The sequence below is a fragment of the Seriola dumerili genome, unplaced genomic scaffold (genome assembly GCF_002260705.1).
Source record: "Seriola dumerili isolate Sdu_G_001 unplaced genomic scaffold, Sdu_1.0 BDQW01000187.1, whole genome shotgun sequence".
Lineage (NCBI taxonomy): Eukaryota > Metazoa > Chordata > Actinopteri > Carangiformes > Carangidae > Seriola > Seriola dumerili.
The window spans coordinates 3179626-3204447 of record NW_019174442.1 but is presented as its reverse complement, the minus strand read 5'-3'; the positions used below and the strand labels follow the sequence as shown (position 1 = coordinate 3204447).

The window sequence follows — 24822 nt, the reverse complement described above, 5'->3', positions numbered from 1 at the left end:
TTTTTTTTTTTTTTTTTTTGCTTATTTGGCTACAAAATCCTAACCCCTACCAAGTCCCCTTGTTTACTTCATCTCCACTGCTCCAAAACAAGCTGCCTGTCCTTTCTCTTAACATCACCTCCCTCTCCATGTAGTGGTGGACAGGTTTTAATAAAGAGGGGTAAAAGTCAAATTCTCTTTTCTGTCTTTCTCTCTAGCTCTGTGCCTTTCTTTCTCAAATCTATAAATTGAAAGCCTACCTTTCCCCTGCCCCACCACTGCTGCAGACACAGATATATGAAGAAGAGACTAATGCACAGAGTTAGGGCTCTGATTAAATGAGTCTAGAGTGTAGGAGGCGAGCTAATGTTTAGCGTTGTCTGGCTGATTAAAGCATAGCACACCAGTGATTGCTATGCAGCTCTGCTCCTCACTGCTAACTCATACACAAGGCTGCTCTCTGTTCTCTCTCCACGTCTCTTCATCTCTAGATCTCTCTTTAATTCTCTATCTTTGCCCCTTTGCTTCACTAATTCTGTCGATCTTTCCTTCACTCTGTGTCACTCTGATTTGCTTTCCCTCTCATTTCCATCACTCTGTCCTTGCTTTTATTTGCACCATTTCTTTTTTCAGTTTCTTTTTTCAGGATGGATGGATGGATGGATGGATGGATGGATGGATTTTTCTTTGTTACTGCTTCCAGGTTTGATGTCTCTTATTTTTTGCTATTCTCTGTTTCTCTGGCTACCTGTGTTTCTCTGTCTATCTCCAAATGAAACCCAATCCTCTGTCCCTCTCAGATGGCCCAAGCTCCCTCAATTTCCCCCCGCTCAGTTACCTTGCCGAGAGCCCAAATTCAATTACTGAAGGCTGTGAGATAATCCCAGGCCAGTCATTGGTCAATGCAGCCCTAAATTAAGTGAACACAGAGGGAAGGGCAGGAGACGAGAGAGGGTTAATACACAGGAATAGTAAGGTAAAATGTTAAGTATGACACAAAGGAAAGAAGGAAGTAGGTGGAAACTTAAGACATAGGTTAAAAGACTAAAATGAAACATGTGCCCCTCTCTTTTTATCCCCTTAAAGACCCTGGTATCCTTCAGGCTCAAGATAAAACAAACAACCTTGCCCTTAAAAGCCTGGTCCGTAATCCCTGTGTAATCACTCAGGCAGCCTCACCACACATAACCAAAACATGGGAATGAAGACAGAGATATGTGTGTGTGATTTTATTTAAAATGAATTGGCTGGATTCCACATCAAATACCGAAAGCTTGACCCAGTATATTATCCTGAACATTAGCTGAAAATGTAATTTGAAAGCTGCAAGAAGTTTGTTTCACTCTGCAGTGTTTACAGAAATCAAAGGAGAACTGATCTGGAACAGATTGTTTAAACTATGACGAGTTAGGAGAAATCTATAAAAGCTTATTTGCTGTCTTGTAGAAAAACTCACGAATAGGGTAGGAGATTATTTGAGGTCACTCTATAGACTGAGACTGTCATTAGTAACCCCCAGGAGTTGGTTACCCTTCACACGAGAAAACACAGACCTATTAGGTTTTTATCAACACAAACTGTGAAAATGACAACTGTTATGGCATCTGGAGAATAGACAGTTTTCTCACCCTATGCCCTAGGTGCTGTATATAGAGAACATGTGAACTGTGAGCATGATGGCAATATATTGCAAAGATGTTGCTGAGAGCTATATATGTACTACTGAAGAGCAACACACTGATTCAAGATTCTTGTCTGTTTCTTTGTAGAATCCTTTTAGAAAACTGCAGCTGTAAGGTTGAATCCAAATTTCTTTTTCAACACTGAATAAAAACTCCTATTTCCTGTTTTACAAAGTAAGGCCTCTGTACTTTCAGAGCTCTATAAATACCTTTGTAAACAATAACAGCATTTTGTATTATTGTTAGCCATCGAGTATTTTGTGTGTAAGAGTTTTATCACATGTATGATGAAATTATCATTTTCCAGTGAAACATGAGTTACGCAAAAGTGAAGTTTTATAAGCCACTCTGCATCACATTGGCTTGCTCAATGAGCTTTTCCTCACTGGTTAGGGGCTTTTATGCAAATAACCTAAAACTACACCAACTTCTTAAAAAGTAATTTACCCAGAATAAAAAAAAAAAGGAACAAAGTGAGTTAGTGGCATGTATTTTCCTTTGGACTCTGAGGACAGACATTGTTCAGGCCATAAGGCAAATAGGCCTAATGCACAACCAGCAGGTCAACTTACAAATACAAATATAAATCCACAGCTTGGTGACAATATTGAGCATGTAGCCAATCTATCAATTGAATTCCAATTAGTGTCCAACATTTTTCCTGTTCAATAGGTTACTGAGATCAACAGATCAACAACAATGAAGCTGTTCAGTCACACAAGGATGCCATGATTGATTGTCAGTTCAATTTAAAAGTGCAAACAAGAACATTTACCATTAACATTTTGGACACAGAACAGATTTGCTCAAGAAAACTAAGCTTTTCAACATCTTAATTATCCTAAACCAAGTATATGCATGTTTCAGTACATGCACAGTTGAAAAATCAAACCATTTACAGCATCAGAGTGTGAACAACACTGAGGTCTGGTTGTAGTCAGTCGAGCCTATTTTTGTGAAAAAGCTGTGTCTGTTCTCTCACTCATGTCCAATCACCCGTAAGACGGTAACAGACAAACTGAGGCTTAAATATCCTTTGTCAAGACTGAATCATCTCTACATACACACACACACACACACACAAACACACAAAGGGGGGAAAAGGGAAAAGATCTCTCTCATTCTTTTCGCTTCCCTCTCTGTCTTTTGTTTTGACTGTTCTTACAATCTTTCTTTATGTTTAAATTGATTTTTAGCTTCTATTTCTGCTGTTTTCAACAAGTGCCTGTCTACATATGTTCGAGTGTACCTACATAGATATTGTGTGTGTTTGTGAATCCTGTGTGTGGCCTAGCTCATGGTTGTATATATCCTCTCTGTTTGGGGTTTGTGGATCAGCATGTACAACAACAGAATTGTCTTTCGTCTCCAGACCTCTTAGGACTGCTGTCTCAGCTGAATGTTTACAACATGAGACTGCAGGCTCTCATTGTGGCCACCACACACGGCATTACTGAACTTCTCCCCAATGTGAAATGTTTAAGTTTCAAATGCTCTTCATGACATATATTAATGTAAATGCCGAGCCTGCTGAGAGCCAGTGATCACTTAAAGGTTTAAGGAGCGAGCCTGTGGTCAAAATGTTGTGGTTTCAATTTCCGGATGAATGAATAATACGAAAAATACTATTTTCTCCTTTTAAGCATTACTCTGTTTTCTCTGTCTCTGTTATTTGAGGATTAAAAATATGCTGACTAGTATCTATCTTTCTTAACTATAAAGTAACTTTACACAGTGAAGCTCAAGAAAATCAAAAGCAGCAAACACAATGATGCTCTAAAAAGTCATGTCTATGTTTAATTTTCAGATTACCCATGACCTACTGTGAAGGCAGCATTAAAACTGTATGAGAGAGGCATGACTTCACATCTTTTTACATACATGTGTCATGACAGGGTGAAGATGTGTGTTTAAAAATTGATGCTGGTGAGATGATTTTGATCAGAATCAATGGTCTTGGTGGATAGGGATCAGAAAATAAGGTTCATGATGGAAACAGCCAGAGGTAAAGTTACATGGAATGACACTTTCAGCTCATTCTATCGTAACACTTACTGCAAAACCTATGGCAAAAGATTAGAAAGAATATCTGTCTCGTTAATACATTATCTAGACAGAGAATACCTCACATTAGCTAACTGTAAATTTCTGTCTTGGCCAGAGATACTAATCAGCCCACTTGACTGTTCACACTCCAAGACCTCTGACTACCAAGCTCACTGCATCAAACAAGGTGCGTGTTTATTTATGAGAATAAAAATGCCCCAGTCCACTTCAGGAGCTTTGGACGGCAATTAAACTAGACTGTACCAACTTCTTATAAAAAGGGGGGAACATGGTTTCATGACCCTGCTGGGATGCTAAACTGATGGTCTAGGGTGGTTCTGTCAAACTGATATCCCTTCAGTTATGGTTTACACTTATTTTCCTTTACCAGTAAGTTCAAATATAAACTCACTTGACATTAGAAGTAAATAATAACACACAAATGGGAGTGCTTGGAACCACTGTGATGTACTGTAAGCACCTTAAGTATAGCAGTCCTTTTGCCTATTACTACTTTTATTCTATGTTTAATAGACCATTCTGTATTTTGAAGAAATTAAGAAGCCTCATGGTTGTTTTAATATACATTTTCTCAACTAAACAAAAATGCTTCCACTAACCAAATAAAAAAAATTAAATCAGGGTTTTAAAAAAATGATGACCTAAAGTTTTCTGATGTCCAGATGTTTACTGGGGTGAAAATTGTTGCAACAGTTTTATCCTCACTCAGCTTTAAAAAAAACAATGAAACTCTTATGTCTTTGAACAGGGAAAGTCTATTCCTCACTGTCCCTTGCACACGTAGGCTTTAAAAGTATATATATACACTTAATACACTGTCTTATGGTCTGTAATCCAGTCTCCTTAAGAATGCATTGATTTAAATATATGCTACGACTAATTTATTGAAACAAATTTTTAAACTGTCTGCAGACTGAAATAAAAAGACTTTGTGCAAAAAGAGATGCTCTTATTCACATGTTCATTCATTATGGTAAAAACTATCCCTTAATTGCGTTGACAACCTGCCCTTTTAATCTAATCATGTCAATTTTCATCCAAGGTAATAAAGGCATGCTGAACGCCATAATGAAAACGTGTATTATCTTCTACTGTTCCCCATTGAATAAAAGCCCTTGCTGTTCCTCTTGCAAATGAGCACTAGATCGGAGCTTTTCAAACCTCTGCCATTAACGCCCGAAATACATCCAAAAATTTACAAAGGCTATGAGCTTTGAGCAATTTGAATATGTTCTGTGTTTAAAAATAGGTTTCACAAAATTTCCCACTTCAAGTGAGCTGCAGGTTGTGTCAAAAAAATGTTTCTATGACAGGCAACAACAACATGATTCACACGTTTCATACTGTTACACTGTTAGTTAACAAACACGTCACCAGTACATCCAGTATAACTGACAGAAGTAACTGATACAAACAATACAAACAATAGCCTGTCTGCTTGTTCCTGCTGCTAGTTTTTGTGCTAACCTAGCCTTAACACAAACAATAATTGAAATTGAATTGTTTATTTACATAATTGGCTATTTGTTTTCCACTAAAATATTCAAACATGCAGCACAATGAACACAGAAAAGTATGCAGTGACAGCAAAACATACCCTTTCCCTATTTTGGTGTTGTCAATTGTTCCAACCCAAACACCTTTTAGGGACTTGCTACTTCATTCATCCATTCATTAAAAAAAAAAAAAAAAGATGCCTCTGAACGTAATCCAGACAGAGATTAAGTTGCCACCAGGAAGTGAGAAAACTGTTTATATTAACTTAATTTTTAAGAGACATGGTTGTAATGGGATATGGTTGAAAGCCACAAATCTGTAAAGATACATTTATATGGGTTTCTATGAGTAAATACAATGAATAAATAACAAATGTTGCTTTAATTCTTAAAGACATATGGATGGAAAGAGTCATAAACCATCTGTTCCACCTGACTAAAATTTTATTTTTCCACAAGTATTTTCTCTTTTTTCACTGGCCTGGAGATATTTTAAATGGGACTTTTATTCAGCCAATCCCCTCTCAGAAAGAAGGGTCTCCCACAGCTGCCCCTCCCTCACACTCTCTTCCTCTCCTCTCACTGGCTCTCTACAAGATTCTAAATCTTCCCTGGGAGCAGTTGGATGCTGCTCTCAGCCAATGGGGAAAGAGCAACTGTTGCATTCATTTACCCCCCTCTGCAGGGCTTCCTCTGCTGCAGCCTCTCAGTCTGGATTTTGATATGAAACAGCCTGGCAGTGTCACAATAAAGAGGAAATAAGGTCTTACCGCGTCTTACTCTGATCTTATTCAGCACAAGTGGCCCTTACAAACAGTAGCAGAAACATCTAAATAAATTTACATGAAAATATACTATAATACTATACTGTTCTATCAGATCTCTGCCAGTCAAAAGTGACTGTTCTGACATCTTATTGTACTTGATTGTATTTGTTTTCTGTCTGCCACAACATGTTCCTCCAGTCCTATGCCTGGCTGTTTAAATAGCATCCAAATAACAAAAATACTATATGATTACTACAGTAAGCCGAATAAAGTGAGAAGAGAAAGTAAGAGGAGAGATGGGGTTACTCTAGTTTCCAACGCCCTCCATCGGCAGCGACATCTCTCTCTCTCCCTATCTCTCTCCCTCCCTCACTCACTCTCTCCCTCTCTCGTTGCTGCTGCTGCCCGCCCGTTCAGTTTCCCTCACACCGTTTCCGAGGCTCTTGGAGGGAGGACGGATAAACGGCGCTGACGGTACCGGATTTGATACACGAAGTGGGGAGGAATGCTACGGTGATTTCCCTCTTTTCTCTCCCGACACCCACCTCCTCCTTACCACCACCACCACTACTCCTCTTCATCACTTCAATCTCGGAACCTTATCAAGACGCACTACTGCTCCGTCTTTTAACCCTCTCTTTTTTTATTCATCTTTGAACCCAGCTTGTTTGGTTTGGTGTTTTTTGCCTCTGCGCTCCAGCGGATAAAAAAAATAGGAGAAAGAACATTTTGGGTCCGGGGAGAACCGACTTGGCTCTGCTTAGTTTTCACCCCCTCTCCTCCAAGCGCACACAAAAAGACACACTGGGGTTTTAATCAGTGGATGTGTTGGACATCTGATATAAGAAGCAATACAAGTTGAAAGAAGTGAGCGTTTCCTACTGGCTTCTATGTATTGGGGAAATTTCCTTGGGCAGACGGGCTGCGCACGGAGTCTTTCACTTCCAAGGTAAGGACCGCTCGAGTTTAAGGACTGGGATTTTGCCGTTGTCACCTCAACACAGCCCCATTCATCTCTATCTTTCCCAGTCCGTTTCTCTGTCCTCGCTGTCCGTGCGTCTTTTTCTGCAGAGGCTTTACTAAGCGTAAAAAGCAGGCGAGAGAGCGTAATGAAGTGGTGCGGTTGCCGGGATGCTGGTGAGATTCTGGTTCGTCTCTGGATGAATCCAAACACCGGGTTGTCACACAATCAAGGCATATACATACTAAAAAGTTCACTGTGAGAGGATGTCGGACTTCGTTATGTTTGAGCAAATGAGGAGTATCCTACAGAAACCCCTCAGAGCCGTTGCGCATTAAACATTAAGACTTGGGTGTATTTGTTGTGTTGCTGGCTGTAACAGTGCAGACTTTCTTCGGTCCCCGGGACCACTGGATGACGGTTGGATTTGTGCGGTTTCCACATAACACAGCCAGCATTTTTCAGGTTACCAGCGCGGTGTGTATTGGTGTGTGTCTGCACATTGGCGATCGTTTGGTGTGTGCGTGCGCGTCTGCAAGTGTGTGTTTGTGTGTGCCCGTGACTGTGTGTATGTGTGTGTCTGGCCACGTATAGTGGCTAATCTCGGTGCAGGCTCTGTTTCGCTGTCTCCGTGCCTAACGGCGGCTCCGCGTAACGGCGACGCACAACTTTTCTTTGGATCACTGTCAACATAGGTATAATGTGTGTGTGTGTGTGTGTGTGTGTGTGTGTGTGTGTGTGTGTGTGTGTGTGTGTGTGTGTGTGTGTGTGTGTGTGTGTGTTTAATGGTCAAATCACATAATTTATGAAGGGAAATAACATAAGAATAATTTACTCAATCATTTATATAAATCTCTATAAATATTCTGCCATTTAGGCCCATTTCTCACAGAAAGAGATTTTACCCCACTTTCTATCTCCCGTTCAGGTAAAAGTGTATTTAACAGTTTAAATTATCAACCACAACCTCATTCTTTCTCTCCGTTTCCCTTTCTCCTCTCTCTTTCTTCGTCTTTCGTCGTTCTCTCATCTTTCCCAGAGACTGTTCTCTGCAGCGGTCATTATCGCTTTGTGGAATTAAGATCTTGAAATGTGAATCCCTAAAGACTCCATACGGTTTAGTATTCAGTCCATTTGAATACTTCAAGCAGAGCTGCGTCCTTGCCCTTTTCGAGTGCGCCAGTGCCGGTGAAACTGCATAAAAATTGCACACAGCCCACTTGCCCTTAGGCTCATTCAAGCTCATTCTGCACTCAATTAGGTCCGTGCGTTTGGCTTATCGTCCCTGTAGGGCCACATTAGATCATTTTTTAATCGTTGCACAGACATCTACTGAAATCTACTGAAAATGTGTCCTTGCAGGATGGGTCTCCGTGTGTGCTGGTCTGATATCTGTAATTATGTATGGTGGAGCACTGAGCCGCTGCTTAGTCGTTTTCAGCGGAGAGTAAGTGAGATATTGGTGTATAATTTGGGTAGCTGCAATTCCGCTGCGTTTTCAGTGGGGGAGCAGAGAGAGAGAGAAAGAGAGGGAGAGAGAGAGGCGTTGACTGTAGGGCTGTACAGTCTTTGGTATTCATGGCACAGCTCAAGATTGCTGCTCTCAAGCAGGCAATAATCTCTCTCCCTCTCACTCTCCACCTCTCTCTCCTTCTGTCTCCCACACTGTTGCGCTATGAAATGTCTCCCCTCGCTCCCCCAACTCCTCTACCTCTCTCTCTCCTTTGCATTTCATCTTCCCCCTCTTTCTCCACGCTCTCCTCTCCCTCAGTCTTTTCATCTCTCCTCACCCCACTCTCCCTAACTCCCTCTGTACTCTTCACTCTTGTGGGAGCCATTGAGAAAATCATTTGCTGTTGTTGTATTTTATTCGATAGGGGGGTTCTTACCAGGCTTGGCTGGTTCGCAGGGCTGTTTCTTGATGTGTCTTTTTATTTAAAAAAGTCTGCAGCCCTCAGAAAGATGCACATAGAGTTCCTTCAGTGGTACTAGCTCCAGTTTGTTAAAAGGAAAAAAAAGGGTTGCAACTTCTGTTACATCCTCAATAAGCTTTTTGACACACATTTCCTTACTTTTCAGACAGCAATTCACTGGATGTTTTTGCCATTGGCATTTTGCTAATTAGCCTACAGACGAGTCAACATCTCAGTGGAAAAGTAAAGAAATACCCTTTTTTCTTTTTAGAGTTCATATATTGTGGTTCAGTGGCCACTTAAAAGACACATCACAAGAAAAGAATCCCCCTAATTTTTCTAGTGTTGAATTGCTGCATCTTGTATTTGCTCAATAACTGGGTTTAACATCAGAGCCTTCTCACTGCGGCTCCACAAAGGGGTTTTTGTAAATAGCACCAAAGTAACACCCGATTTGTTCTTTTGCATGTTTGCTTAATTCCCTAATTAATTCTTCTAGCTGCACAGCATATCAGTCACATAGTTATTCACTCTGTGATGAAGAGAGGAGAGGCAGGAGAAAATGAGGGGAGAGAGGATGTGTTCTGCAGAGGAGATGAGGTGTAGAGAGGAGACGAGGAGAAACAACAGGGCAGGCGATCGGAGGAGCAGAGCTGAGAAGAAAAGAGCATGACTCCTATCAAGATATGAGGGAGAGGCAGGGGAGGAGAGGAGGGCAACATGACTTCTATCAGCAGTGTATTTCGCCTTACTCTTTTACGAGAGCCACTGCTGTCTGAGCTGAAACTGAAACGAGACCTGCAGCCTGTCTTCACTTTGCTATCACAGGAACAAGCATAGCTCCCTTTTCAGTTCCCGCAAAAGTGCGGTATTATGTCTGGGAAAGTGATTGTATACTTTAAAAGCAGGACAGAAACACAGAATTCCCTTGTACCAGTACATCTTTGTGCTATTTAGGGTGAGCCGTATAAAGAAACCTGGCTTGGATGACAGATGAAAGCAGGGTGGGTGAGGTATCAGATTTTTCACTGATGTTCAGCCAAAAATTTGCACAGAAACTGACACAGAAATGTCGCCAGATTTGTTGGATTCGTCAAAGCGGTTTCAGGACCTGGCAATGGAAATATTCTTCTTCATGGCTGTGTTCCTTAGAGTTTGTAAAGATACAATTAAATCTGTGAATATGTACATGACGGCAACGAGCAGAAAGAAATATGTGTCCTTCAGCAATGTTTGAAAAGACACAACTAGGCCAGTGAATGCTTAAAAAAGATCAGGTGACTCTGAGCTGAGTCCAGGTAAATAACTATAATCCCTGATTGATTTGAGTCATAGTCCCTCACTCTTTTCTTCTGTCTGCCCTGTCTTCTCTGTAGAAATCTCTAAATTGATTGACAGTGCAGACAAGACAAAAAAACATAGCAGGTGAGGTTTATAGTTTACACATGTGACAGGCTTCTGTGATGGTCTTTACCCGTGAAGCTGACTTTGACTGGCCATGAGCCAGATTTGAAGATTAGTGGCCAAAGTTGTGTTTATTTTTCCATATTGTTAAAATGTGCAGGGATGAATTTAAAGACAGAAAAAAAAACAACTGGAAGGAGTTTAAAGGCAACTGACTGCAAATACTGCTGACGTAGCTCACCAGGCAGGCGGTGAGATAGAGGGATTAATTTATTACACTGTAATCGTTATATTTATATTTAATTAGGCGCCAGCTGCTCATTCTCATAAGTCGTGGCATTATACACTAGTTTCTTTGAAACGGTGAAAGAGGGAAAAAAAAGAGGCTGGAAATGTCAGGGAGATGTCATTGCAGATGAGGAGACAGAATTCAAAAGGAAAACTGAAAGAAAAGTGAAGAGGAGAACAGATGAGAGAGGTACTAGACCACTTCTAGATGACGACAGAGGGAGCTGTTGGGCTTTGCTGCAGCAACAACTGCACTGCTCTGCTCTTTTTTCTTCAGTCTGCTCTTTCTAATTCTTTCCAAATCTGTTTTTCCTCCTCTCTCTCAAGGAGTCAGAATCAGAGAGATGGAGAGGTAGTTAGGCTCCCCAGGGAAGCAGGATTCAATCTACACGCCCCCAAACACACACACACACACACACACACACACACACACACACACACACACACACACACACACACACACACACACACACACACACACACACACACACACACACACACACACACACACACACACACACACACACACAGTCTAGTCTGGATAAGCATGTCCACTGTGACTGGCTTCTGTTACCTTCAGATTTGCATTACCTCCCGGAGAGAGGGAGAGGGAGGGAGCAACAGACAGAAAAGGGGGAACGGCAGTTAAGAAGGGGGGACGTTGAAGGGGGAATTGACTTGGCTTCTCTCTTTTGCCTCTGCACTATTTTTTGATTAGTTTTTCTCTAGTGCCTGGGTCCACAGGTGTGATCGAAAGTAGAGTCAGTATAACAGACACCTGGTTAAACTTGAGTCTTCCCTCTCTCTCTCTCTCTCTCTCTATATCTCAACTCTATAGTTCTCCTTCAGCTCTTCATCTTTAGCCCCTTTTAAACAGCCTGATCAAGGTGGGAATGTTGTGCCTTTAAACAAACAAGCAAAGGTGGGATAATAAAGGAGCTTCTTAATAGCAATATAACTCTGTGTAAAAGGGGCTTTTTTCCCATCTTGTTCTCCCAGTCTATTAAAGACAAAATAATGGAAGGCCAGGTAGATGTTATACAGATTTATAATTTCCTGTGGCAGTGTGATGGGATTATAACTCTAATCTCCGGTCTCAACCAGATTAAATGACAGAGTCAGTAATTAGTGTTTTTGACCTCTAATCCCTTTACTTGCCCTTTAGAGGAAAAAGACTGTGGCCGATTTGTCTGCATTTAACGGGGGGGGGGGGGGGGGGGGGGGGGGGGTTCCTGGGTATTGGTGCATGTGAGGAGGACTGAGACAGCACAGGTGGTTCAGTATTGTTGACACAGTTTCCTCGCAATATAATGCCCCAGGTTTAGTTTCCTTTGCCTTTAAGCATCGAGTTTGTATGTGTTTTATTTTCTCCTTGTGCTCATGTGGTTTCAATTAGTCCTCAAGTGTTCGACATTCCAGTGACAAGAAAGTTATAGCACAGGAACAGAAGTTAAATTACCCGCAAGTTCAACACATGACAAACATAATTCAAAAGACGTATGTAGTTACTGCCATTTTTTACCTAAAATTAGTCTTTTAGTCGAAATTTTGCCATAGACTGACATTTTAAAGTCATTGCTCAGTTTGCCAATTTTGTTGATTGTATATTCTTAAACATCTGAAAACAGTGTCAGTATTATATTTCAATCCAAACTAGAGTTACAGTCTGTTAGACATTTTATCAACATCTCTCTGTCTATCTGTGAACTTTCAAGGGTCTTTCCCTGCCCTCCCTGTAACCAAGTATAAAGCTTAAGTCAACAGGATGAGAAATGCTTTTCATGTTTTGGCACAGAAACAAACCAGAAGCAGCGTGATTCATGAATATGTCCCATGCTTTCACTGTTTGATGAGCAAAGTCACACTGAAGTCATTTAAGTAGCGCAGGCTTAAACTGGATGGATGTACATAAGGACTTGGAGACAGGAGGCAGTGCCACAAATAATGCTGGGAAACAACAAGGGCTCGACTTACTGTAATTAAACAAGAACAAATGGGGGCTCAAACACTCCAGCATCAATTAAATGTTGACTTTTAAAACTGATTTTCTTTTTATTGCCGCTCGTCCTGGGAACATGATGCCAGATGCTGCGGCTGAAATGTGTTGGTTTTTAATATGAACACTCTGCCAGTTGTTCTCCAAGAGTAGGTGAATATTGCTCTTCAGTTAGCGTGACCTTCTCTCACATACATGAGAGTGTGGAGTGTGTGCAGAACAGGTAGTGCGGATTTATTGCCAGACGATGACACTGTGGTGTAATTGTGATCACGATGGAGTCCGGATCAATGTTAATTCAGGATTAATGAGTGATTTCATTGATTTCAATATTGATGATCAGAATACAGTGTTGACAGTAGTATTGATCGGATTAGAATGAGAATTGATTACTCCAGATAGAGAGCGATATTGACCAGAGCACTTGTTTTTGTGAATGTGTGCGCCTAAGCTTTCTCTTCCACAAAGGCATGCTTGTATATCAAAACAAATGTATTGCCAATGTGATTTTGCAGGTATTAAGTGCATGTGTGTGTATTTTAATATGTGTATGTTTGTGTGCGTGTGTGAGAGAGAGCGTATCTGTGTAATCCAGTGTAATTTGTTTTCTGTGACAGTCGTTAGGTGCAGTCAGGTGGTTTGTGGTCTCATGACACCAGTCACATGAGAGAAAGAAAAGCAAGGCTGTTTTTTAACAGCCAATTTTAACTGCATTTCTGCTTTAGTAGACAGTATTCAGCAGGGAGAGATGCTGAAAAACAGTGAAGGAGAGGGAAAAACAAGGGAAATGCGATGAAGGTCAAGAACAAAGTTCATCTCATGTGAATTTTAGGAGGTCCTCTTTGCATTCTTGCATGAGTTTGGTACAAAAATGATCCAGATTGGGGTCAGTGAGGGGTTTTTTTTGTTTTGCTTGAATGCTAATTAATAATTCACAGCTGAAAAGACTTCTGGTGTGACAGATATTGTATGAAGTACAGAAAAGTCAGTGAGAAAGAAAGGAAGAAGGAATGAGGGGGTAGTTGCTGCGTGCGGGTCAAGGAGAGATTTAATGAGTCGTTTCCTTCTTATTATTCAGGATAATAATTAACAGTCTGTGTGTGTGTGTGTGTGTGTGTGTGTGTGTGTCTTTTTGGAGTCGCCAGTGAAGCGGTCAATCATAGCTGTCTCACCTCACTTACTCTCTGTCTCTCTACTCTCTTTCTCCTGCCATCCTCTCCTCCATTCTTCTCTCTGATTCACATCACGGCTGCAGCTTAACATTATTTCAATTATTGATAAACCTCTTCATTATAATTTTTCATCATACCGATCATTTATTTTATGGAATACATGGATATAGCAAGAAATAATGCCCATCACAACTTGCGGGAACTCTTAATGATGTCTTCAAATTGCTATTTTGTATTTTTGTCTGACAAATAACTGGTTCATCAAATATCAATATTTAGATTTATTTTTAATCGATCAACTTTTCTCTTTCATCCATTTTGTTTTCTTCCTGTCTGTCACCTTCATCCTTCTATCGCTGCCTCTATTATTTTTCTCCAGTAAAGCTTGCCAGTATCTGCCTCACACACTTACACACTCTCACACACACGCACACACACACACGCATACACAAGTTTGAGTGTGCATTTGCAGACGGTGTTGTTGATTACCATAATTAACATGGTTATGTTAATTGTAGCAAGTTAATTTTGCTGATGGAACACATTTGTAAAGGTGAACTCTATGGACAGACGGCTACGGCCTCAAGGTACAGTGTGTGTGTGTGTGTGAGTTTCTGTTTGAATAGTATGTGTACGTACACGCACAAATTCATACTGTGTGTGTGTGTGTGTGTGTGTGTGTGTGTGGTCTGTGCATGTTAGCAGGCTGACAGATCTGTTCCAAACAGGTGGGTATCGCCTGCTAACAGAATTTATTTTTCAGCACACGTGCTGACACAGACACACACATTGATGTTGAAACCAGAAGCTGAACAGTCTGAACACGAACACGAACACGAACACACACACACACACACACACACACACACACACACACACACACACACATAGCCTTAGTGGTCAGCCAAAACAGCAAATGCTGCATAGAGCTTATCTGATTATGAGCAGGGTTAGATAGAGGACTCTGCATCATAGGGGTGGATGAAGAGATATGCAGATAAACAGACTGATAAATAGTTTAACTAAAAAAGTGGCATCCTGGTGGCTCACCAGTCTAATAACCATGTAACTGTGACCTCCGTTAGCCCAAGAACATTTTTCATATGTCCCTCCCTGTACATTTTTTCTTAGTTTTGCCACCGTTTAGACTAACAAGAAAGGGAAAAATTAAATTGGATGACAGTGCACAGAGGACAGACACAGCTGCATAAGGAACATCCCCAACATATAGCTTCAAGGCAGAATACACAACAATTGTTATAATTGTTGTGTTATGTGTACCATGGTGAGAAGAGGGGCTCTGGCACGTATTTGTATACACTTTCTCTCTGGAAATAAGCGGCCTAATCTCCATGTTTAACATCCTCACCTTGTTCCTAATTACATTATTTATGACATTATCTATAGCATCCTTAAATTCCCACTGTGAGGGGAGAAATCTCTTCTATTACCTGGTGTTTCCTTGTTCCTAAAAGAGATTGTTTTGTCACCTTCAGTGCTTTCAGTAGTACCCTCCATGGAGACAGAAGAGTTATGACCGTAACATATGGACTGATTTACCAGTAAACTCATTTTGTACGTTGAATTATTTTGAGCAATGTCACAAAAATAGAGTCATGGCAACCGATTTTTCTAGAAAGAGAATAGTTGTTTGTTCCGTCCACGGGTGTACGGAGCAGGTTATCACAGCCTGACTGAGAGAAGTACAAGCTCATTCTTTTGCTTGCACTGTGGTATGGTAGGGGTGGGTGTTGGGTAATGTGATTTTCACCTATGATTTACCTGTGTTTAAAGCAAATGAAAGCCATTAGACACAGGCAATCAGTTCATGTTTATGTCCTTGTTTGAACAGCAGTGAAACCAAACCATAAGGAGTTAAAACCTTACTGTGTATATCAGTATCACTTGGACAAATATGAGAAGAGGCTTCTTAGCCTCACATATTCTAATGTTTCAAAGTGTGTATGTGCGTTTCAAGTATTAACCAGTCAGCAAGGCCTGCTCTTGATGTCAAAGTAACGCTTTGATCACACTGGGACTTATCTAGTAGTTCTCATCCTCTCCTGTCTCTTCTCCTCTCATCCTCTCCTTCCTTCCATCTCTCCTGTTTCCTCGACTTTCCTCCCTCCCTCCCTCCCCTATCGTCTCGTCTAATCTCTCCTCTTTTCTCCTCCTGTCCTCTTCAATATGCTTCTCTCCTTTTTGCCTTTTCTCCCTCTTCTCAGCACTTATCCCCATCGTGCAGTAGATGAACTAAAGACAGTTACCTGGAAAAGTTAAAAAAATAAACCTGATGACGTCACATAGATTAAACTGTATATCACTGATGAATAAACAACATGAGATAATCACTAATAGCTGCTTTCTGTATTACTTAATATAATGTTTGCCAAATTAAACATAAGCAGGAATGCATGGTTGATATTGGCATCTATTTTCTCACAATACACAAGTCTACTAATGTGCTACTTCCCCAAAAACTCTGAAGTTCTCCTTATTGATTCTACTCTGCATATTAGGGTGTGCTGGAAAGATAACAGTGTTTGTCCTCTGTGTACCTTCACACAGAAGAAATCTTGTGATTATATAACCACTGTCAAAACACACTCACACACACACTTTCTAAGATGTGATGTGATGGTATAGTGGCAGATGATGGCTCACTCACACACACATACATAGGAACACAGAAAAGGAGTAAGAGAGTTAACGGTGCACATGGGAGTCTGACACACACATAATTCACACACAAAACACTGTTTTCTTTTCTACAAGACAGAGCATTATTGCAAGCTTGACCTCTTTACCATAATAACCTCCCTTCATTTGCCTCCCTCTGTCTCTTTCTGTTTGTTTCTCAGTGTGTATATGTGGTTCTTTATTTTTTTTCCCTCTCCTTGTTATCATTGTCACTACCTCCCACACTCCCTTCTTGCATCCCCTCTCCTTCTTCTGCCCCTGATTCTTTTTTTCCTATCTTCATCCCCCTACTCATGCTTTCTTTCCCTCTTACTTTCCCTCTGTCTCTCTCTATCCATGCTTCATTGACCGTGACACTTATAATGGTGTAATATGATTGAATATGACTGCTGCTTCTTCATTGGACAGTATTAATTTAACTTTTTTTCCCATGCAAACAGCTTGTCTCCACTATATTTCTTTGCAGACTCCATGCCTTAATCTCTGAACATGACTCAGAGACTTATAGAGCAGCACTTATATAAGACAAACTTTCTTTTTTATTTTGTCATCTGTCCTCTAAGGTTTTGTTGGTATATCTTCTTGTTTCTCTCCTCTCTATCCTTTATCTCTGTCTCCATTTCTCATTCTCTCCCTGGTTTTATCTCCCTCTTCCACTGTCTCTTCAGGTTTCAGTTCAGCTGTGACTGCATTGACCTTTTCAGTGACAGGAGAGGCAATGAACGACAGATATAGCCTCCTCTAGGACTGGGTAATTGTTATTTCACTATAGAAGGCCATAGCTATATATAGGGAGAGGTGGGAGGACTGATACAAGGCAGACCCTTCGTTGTCAAGTTACTGACACTTGTATTAAATATAATTAATACCCGAAATTCAACATGAGGAGAACTAACTTTATTCTGCCCTTTAAGCCATGATTAGTGATGAGTATGCAAGTGAAGGTTACGTCAGTTTACCCAAACATCAAGATGTGATGCCAGTCACTTTGTATTTGAGCAGGTATTATTATGAGTTAATGTCTCACTATAGAAAATAGCACTTTGTTGAACTAATGTGATGCAGTTGCCTTTTTGTTGATTTTGTTGTGCTTATCATTAGATATAGGATGTTTGTCACATTGTACAAAGATATATTTTATGGACGACAACATTTCAGTGGTTGTTATTGCATCTAATCTGAAATGCGTAAAGATAATCCAGTTGGAGTTATTTTTAAATCCAGTGAAGTAACAGTTGCTTTGAGCCATTTTCATACATTGTATGTGTTTTCAGTGTTTATGTAGAGTGACATTTAATTTGTCACAGCCATGTTTATTTTTATTGTGATGTTATGAAAGCAAGTGCCATCAATGTTGCTTATATTCTAGTGGCAAGGTTGATCAAACAAGGTTACAGTGTGTGTGTGTGTGTGTGTCACTTTAAAGTGTCCATGCATGTGGGGTGTTTTCACATACTAAAGCTGACCATGCAAGGTCAGTGTGTATTATATGTGTGTTAGTGTGCACATGCCTGTGCACCTGATCATGAGCATCACCAGACCAACAGATAAAAGTCGTTTCAGGCAGTCTGTCTGCATGTGTCCGTGTCACCTAAAGGTGAGATATGCAAGGTCACCCTGGGCTGTGTATGTCGGCGAGAGAGAGTCTGAGAGTGTGTCTACGTTGTGTTCTTATCTTTATGAGAACCAGATGTCTCGATGAGCACAGGAAGAGAAATCCCTGTCCTGAGAAATCCCTTGAAGTGTAGACAGGGCTCTACTTAAATACAATTCATGAGTTTGTTTTTTTTTTTTTAAGTTAGATGCATTAGGTTGAGTTTAGGTTTGGTGCTGAAGGCTACAGGACGGATCAAGAGTTTGTGAAGTGGATCTTGTCTTTGGAAAGTCCTTACAAGTTTACTGTAATAACAGTGCAGAGGTGTGTGTTCGTGTGGGTGCAGTTATACGGGGGCAGGCATGAAGGGGTAAATAGATCATTGCTTGTCTAGACAGCTGTTTTGACCTTTTCATATAAGAAAAATAGCCCTGATGTTTTATTCACAGAGCATGCTAATATTTTATTCAACAAGGCAATGCAACAATCGTTAAGAGCAGTTTACAGCAATAGGAGCTGTGTGTCACCAGATTTCACTCTCCAGATGAAAAGAAACATATCAAAGAAAATATCTTGCTGTGACATTTGGAGGTGAGAAAAACTCCTCTCATTTATGAGGATTTACATTTTCTATTCATCCTTTAGATACAGTATTTATCTGATGCATTTATTCAAAGCAATGCACACAGAGAGGGGAGGAACAGGTTCATCTGTTTAATGATATTTCACTGAGCACTGATGTTGTCGATGATGCTGTTGAGTAGTAGTCTCACAAATATTAACTCTCAACTGCAAGCCGTGATCTTGATCTAAGTTTTTTTCTTGAAAGAGTCTGCATTGCAAGTTTTCACAAAGAGGTTTTGGGATCTGAAAGATACGATTGAGCTCCCAATATCATGAAGACTGAACCATTTTCTAAGGAACAATTTCTGAGTTAATATTTTGCTGCCAATTCTTGGAACTGATGTTTGCAAACATTTAACCATCAATGAAAATAGAGAAAAAATAAAATTGATATATGTGATTTATATATGGGTCTTGGGCTATACAAGGAAGTTTGAGAACCAACAGTGCAGGCTTATTGAAGTATGCGATTTCAGCTCGGCATAACAAAGGGCTCTCTGTGTCAACCTGGAGAAAGAAGGGGGGGGGGCTTGGTTTCAACAACCGTGTGTGGTGGGAAAGGGGGGGGGGGCTTATTATCAAGTATCCAGCGCGTCCATGCATTGGTTTGGAAAACAGAAAATAGGGAGGGCGATGAGAATGGAGGGAGAAAGCAGAGGGGATCATTTTGCAGGGGAGGATGTTTTGGCACAATGACCCTTGTGTCCTCCAGCTTGTCACTGAGTGGAGTGTTTGTTAGGTAGTTTGTGGGTGAGGGGTGGGAGATGGCAATTTAGAGGGGTAATTAGGATCATTACACATGCATGGTAGGTGTAATGGCCCGCAACATTGCTGATCAATTCCTCCCTTTTTCCTCAATGCCAACCCTGTTCCCGTCAATTCACCATAACTCATTCATCTTCAGTGTGTTCATTCCAAAATAAGTCATTAGACATTTGAAAAAAAAATGGTCCCTGTTGACACATTTGCTTAAAATGGTGGATATTTTCAATCCAAACCCCTCAAGCACAAACATCACATACAGATCAATACCATGTTGAAATGAAACCCTTCAAGCATTTATTTCATGAAGTGTTGTATTTGGTTTATTAGCGACAGGATCAGAGGTCAAATCAATAGGTTTTTGAAAGCAAAAAATGCTCTAGCTTCCTGTTTTAATGTACAAACACTCAAAAAATATTGGCCTGTTTCTTTTCCATGTTTTTTTGTGGCTCCACGCCAGCAACGTGGCTGGAGTGTTTATATTTTCAGGTTGTACGTCCGTCCCATTCTCGTGAATTTGTTATCTCAGTAACACCTTAAGGGAATTTCTTCAAATTTGACACAAATGTTCACTTGCACTCAACGATGAACTTATTACATTTTGGTGGTCCAAGGTCAAGGTCATCATGACCTCACAAAATTCTTGACTTATGTTGTTAGTTGAGTTAATACAAATTTCTAGTTTTCCCAACTCCTAATCATATATTCTATTCCATGTTAAGGTGTCCAACACTGAACAGCTGTCATGAGAGAGGAACTCTGCATTAAATATTAATGAATTTGTTAGCTATCCTGAGGCCTTTACTTACAAAGGACTAAAACGTTTGATGACACACCTGCTTTAGAATAAAACCCATCATTGCACTTTATCATTATGAATAAAAAGCAGCTTCAAAGCTATAAAATGACTAATGACTTCTAGGTGAACAGATCATGACCTGCCTTTGAGCCCAAATGTACGGCCAGTAAGGTCTCCCTGGGTTAATGTGAATGTAAACTGTGTGTGTCAGTTACTGGATAAATGGGGTGGGGGGGATGTACGTCCAAGGTTGAAGGGTGGTCTTTAAAGGCTTAGTGGCATCCACTAAGGCCTTGTGTTCTGCCCCTTGCCTCCTCAATAGAGCAAAGCTAATCTGGATCTGCTTAGGGGTGCTTCTTTCGTCTCATGGGCGACTGTCTCCCTCCCTCTTTCTCTCTTTTCCATCACAACCTAAGCGACTCACTGTCTCGCTCAAGGACACGCTTGTTGATGCACATATATTTCAGTCAAAAGAAGTGTTGACCTTTCAGCCAGATATTTGTCCACTTAAAGAAAACCTGCTGCCAGTATTCCAGTGGCCTTTATGCAACTCCATCTGCCTGAATGTAATATGCCTGCCTATCTGTGCACTCTAACCCTAAGCCTCCCTGAAATTATACTTATATAACTATAACAGTAGGCTACTGCTTAAATATGTCCATCCAATAGATCCAGTATATGTTATTCCAATAAAAATACAATTTTTGTCTTTGAAATAATCTCTCTCTCCACTTCACTATCTTTTCTTTCTTCTATCCCTCACTGGCTCCCGAGGGTCATGGTGTCAGCTGTTGGACAATAGGACAGCTGTATCCAGATCAGTCAAAGGCCTACAAGCCCCCCCGGGGGTGGGATTAAGCCAATTAGTAGCTGTCAATCACGATGACATATCATGGACAGCTAGATCAATACTTGGAGGGATGGGTGAGAGAGAAGGTGGGACAAATGAATGGAGGCTGGCAGTGAGGGAGGACTGGTAGCACAGACAGATTGAGGAGAGAGGAGGGATAAAAGGATGGAGAAAGGAAAGGAAAGAAAGGACATGCGGAGGATGCAACATGGACAGTGGAGGTTAGAAGAATGGTTGGACTGCAAAAGGAACACAAGTAGGCTATGATCGAATACAAATAAATGTATGAAGGATGAAGGGATGGAAGGAAATTTGACTATGCCAAACCAGTGCCGATTTATTTTTCCAGCTTGAACTGATACAATACAGTAAAAAAAATAAATGAGAGATGTCAAGAAACAACATAAGTCATTGCTTGTCATGAACCTACAGCAATGAAGAAATACTAGGAATGATTAAAATAGTACAGAGAAATGTAGATAGATGGTCAGAGGAGTGAGTGTGTGTGTGTGTGGGGGGGGGGGCTCAGCGTCAGCTTGCAACCTCAAGAGACGTTAAAAATGAATAGGTGTGCAAATCAGTCCCCCCTCCCCTTCTCTTCCTGATTTCACTTTTGTGATAATCTTTCTCTGTCTCCCATCTGTTTTACATTTACGTACAGTATGTGTGGGTGGAGGCTCTGTATTGTAAAGACTTTTGTGGGAGAGAAAAAAGAATTTGTTTATCGTGGTTGGGGACATCAGAAGATCCCATCTCCTTCTGACAGCTGAGAGAGGGAAAAAAAGGCCCCAGTGGAGAATCGATAGGCCTCAGAGAAAGAATGACATGGAGGGAGGAGGAGGAGGATGTGCAAAAAACGGGAGGAAATGAGAAAAATAGGGGGAAATAGGGGTGCAGATGGTAAATAAAGAAACATGCCATCAAATTCAAGCAAGCAAACAAGAGAGAAAGGGTTGGGGATAGATGCGGAGGCTGCATCAATACAGTCTGCAGTCAGTTAAGCCGTTTAAAACAAGAAAGACCCAAAGAATAAAAATGACATGAATAGTAAGGAGGGTTGGAAAGGGGGTAGAGTGGAAAAGGAAGGATAAAGAGCTTAAAAAACTTTGGAACATCTCTCATATCCAGACTATTAGGAAATAATTGGGAATGAATATGTCTTCAATAGCCAAAAGCTGCTGTTCCTTTTAATGTTTTGAGCTGCTTGAGCTTAAAGTGAATGTATATGGAACAACACTGACAGTTAAGGGACGGGGTAAAGGAAGAAGAGGAGAGGAAGTGAGGAGGAGAGGGAAGGGGAAAGTGAAAAGAAAGGAAAGGAAGGGAAGATGGTGTGTGAACATCTGAACAAATTAAGGAGGGAAGAGAAAAGGGGAGGATGCAACTGACACAAAGAGTATAAAAACAGAAATGGAACAAAATGGAAGGGGAATAAATAAGAAGGAAAAGAAGAGAGATGCTTTAAAAGCGATAAAGTTGAATAAAAGGATTGGAGAGGGAAACTGAGAGGATGAGAGGAGGGGGAGGAGGTTCTATAAAAGTTGACAAAAATGAATAAAAGGCCAGATGAGTGAGAAAAAGAGAGGAAACGGGACAAAATAGGAGAAAAGGAAAGAAAATGAGAAGGAGAGGATGCTGTTGTATGAATGTGAAGCTTGGAACATCTGGCATGACTCTTAAAAAGTTCTTCGGCCTTTTGAATTTGGATGTGTGTGTGTGTGTGTGTGTGTGTGTGTGTGTGTGTGTGTGTGTGTGTAATGAGGGTATTGGGTGGGGTTTGTTACACTAAAGCAGTGATGCACAAAGACACACCACCCAGGCCTGCCACACTCACTTATATACGCCTGGATGAATACAGAAAGAGAGATCGAAGGTTTGAGGAAGAGAGGGATAGGGACAAAAAAGATGCGGAGAGATGGCTGGAGAGAGGGTAGGGTAGGGAAAGGACAGATGGAGGGGAGGGGAAGGGTGGGGAGAGACTGAGAGCGAGACATGGAGGGAAGGAGTCGGAGGAGAGATTTGTTTTTGATTGATTTACCTCATTCTCCAAGGCCACTGAGTCATGTAATCATCAGGAGGATTTTTGATCTGCACTCTTTATGGAAGGGATGTGTCATTTCTTCAGCTCATTTATGTGTCTGTTTGGAGGCGGTGCACACAAAGTGCATTTTCTTTCTTGTAAACAGTACTCATCCTGACTCTCAGATATTAATAGGAATACTTGTAAACAATATTTTAGTCTTTTTTCCTATTTAACATAACCTCTGAGAATAAGGGCATTTTGCGTTCTTTAAATCTAAAAGAAATGTAGTTTGTCCCTTTAGTTTTTTTTTTGTTTCAAAAACTCTTCAAAAAAGTGTATTTTCCGCCTGTTTTCCCTCTTAAGGAGTTTGAATAATTCATGGTGTTTCATCAGGAACATATTGTTGTAACATTTGTTTTCTGATTCCGTTGCTTTTCTCTTTAAACTCTAAATGTGTATGTATCATACACCTTACAATTAATAACTTTACTTTTATAGAAGAAAACGTATATATTTCATACTTCTGAAACTTCTAACAAGCATCCTGTCCCTCTCTACTTTTTTCTGTTCTATTTTGTCCCCTTTTTCCTCTTTTAAAGTGTATTCTATCTGCACTTTCAGATCTTAACAAGCATATTTTCCGCCTGTTTTAACCCTAAAGGAAGCACTGAATAATTCATTGGGTTGTGCTCCCACTAGTTTGGCTAATGGGTCAGTCACAAAGCCATACATTTGTAAATGAGGGTAATCCACCTTCATGAGCCCCTGCGCATGTGTGCTGACCAGTTTGTGTGTGTGTGTGTGTGTGTGTGTGTGTATGTGTGTGTGTGTGTGTGTGTGTGTTTTGTGTGTTTAGACGGGTCAGGCTCTCAGGTTTTAAGACAAGGAGCGTTTTGTCCAACAAGAATGTTGTATTTTTTGTATGTGTGTGTGTGTGTGTGTGCCTGTGTGTGTGTGTTTTAGCTGTCGAGTGCTGAGTGCTGCCAGGATTTGTAGCTGCGCTACCACAATGACCCTTTCATGCTAAGAACCATCTGATTGTGTGCATGGGCGTGCACACATCCATGTGTGTGTATGTGATTTTGTAGGCCTCTTTTCTGTGCGACCAAATCTCTTTATCTGTCCAGAACAATAAGAGATGGAGGCCTGAAGGCACAGACACAAACAGACAGACGACAGACACAGACACAGAGACAGGGACAGACAGCAGGAAACTAAGCAGAGAGACAGAGTCTGACGCAGACAAACAATCAGCTGTATAATTCAGGTCAGCTTTTGTGCCCACCAGATGGACTATATGACTTGCTGAATGCTCTGAAAATGATCTCTTGTCCAAAGTGTGTGTGCTTACCTTTTATACATGCAACTGACACTCTTAATGCAATAGCAAAATATGGTAAAATTCCTAGATTACAAACATCAGCAGCATGCAGAAGTAAGAACTGCAAGTCAGAGCCACCGGAGAGAAATGAGAGCAAAGCAGTGAAGTAGAAAAGCTTTTCAGCTGTAAGATAAGAGCATATTAGGCCGAGTGCAGGTGGGGAAAGACAGGAGGGGACCTGAAACACTTTATTAGTTTTTGATGAGGCAGGTTTTCAGCCTAGAAGAAGTGAAGACAGGAGTGAATGACTGGGGTTTTGATTTGAAAGGTTGTTTCCAGCTTTACAAAGCTCAAAGACAGATTAGATTTTGATGATATCTACTTAATGTACAAAAGTATTGCGGCTTTAGTCAGTGCTTCATCT

The 24822-nt window shown here is 40.7% G+C and overlaps 1 protein-coding gene across 2 annotated transcripts in view; it reads left to right on the top strand.

The window, feature by feature from the left end:
- The first annotated feature begins 6436 nt into the window (after positions 1-6436).
- cdh11 (cadherin 11) overlaps positions 6437-24822 on the top strand; it is an 81629-nt gene continuing 63243 nt past the window's right edge. The window contains exon 1 of one of the 2 annotated variants that reach the window (XM_022752832.1): positions 6437-6940. The gene's annotated coding sequence lies outside the window, so the exon portion shown is untranslated. The remainder of the gene's footprint in view (positions 6941-24822) is intronic. The other variant, XM_022752833.1, reaches the window with a different exon arrangement.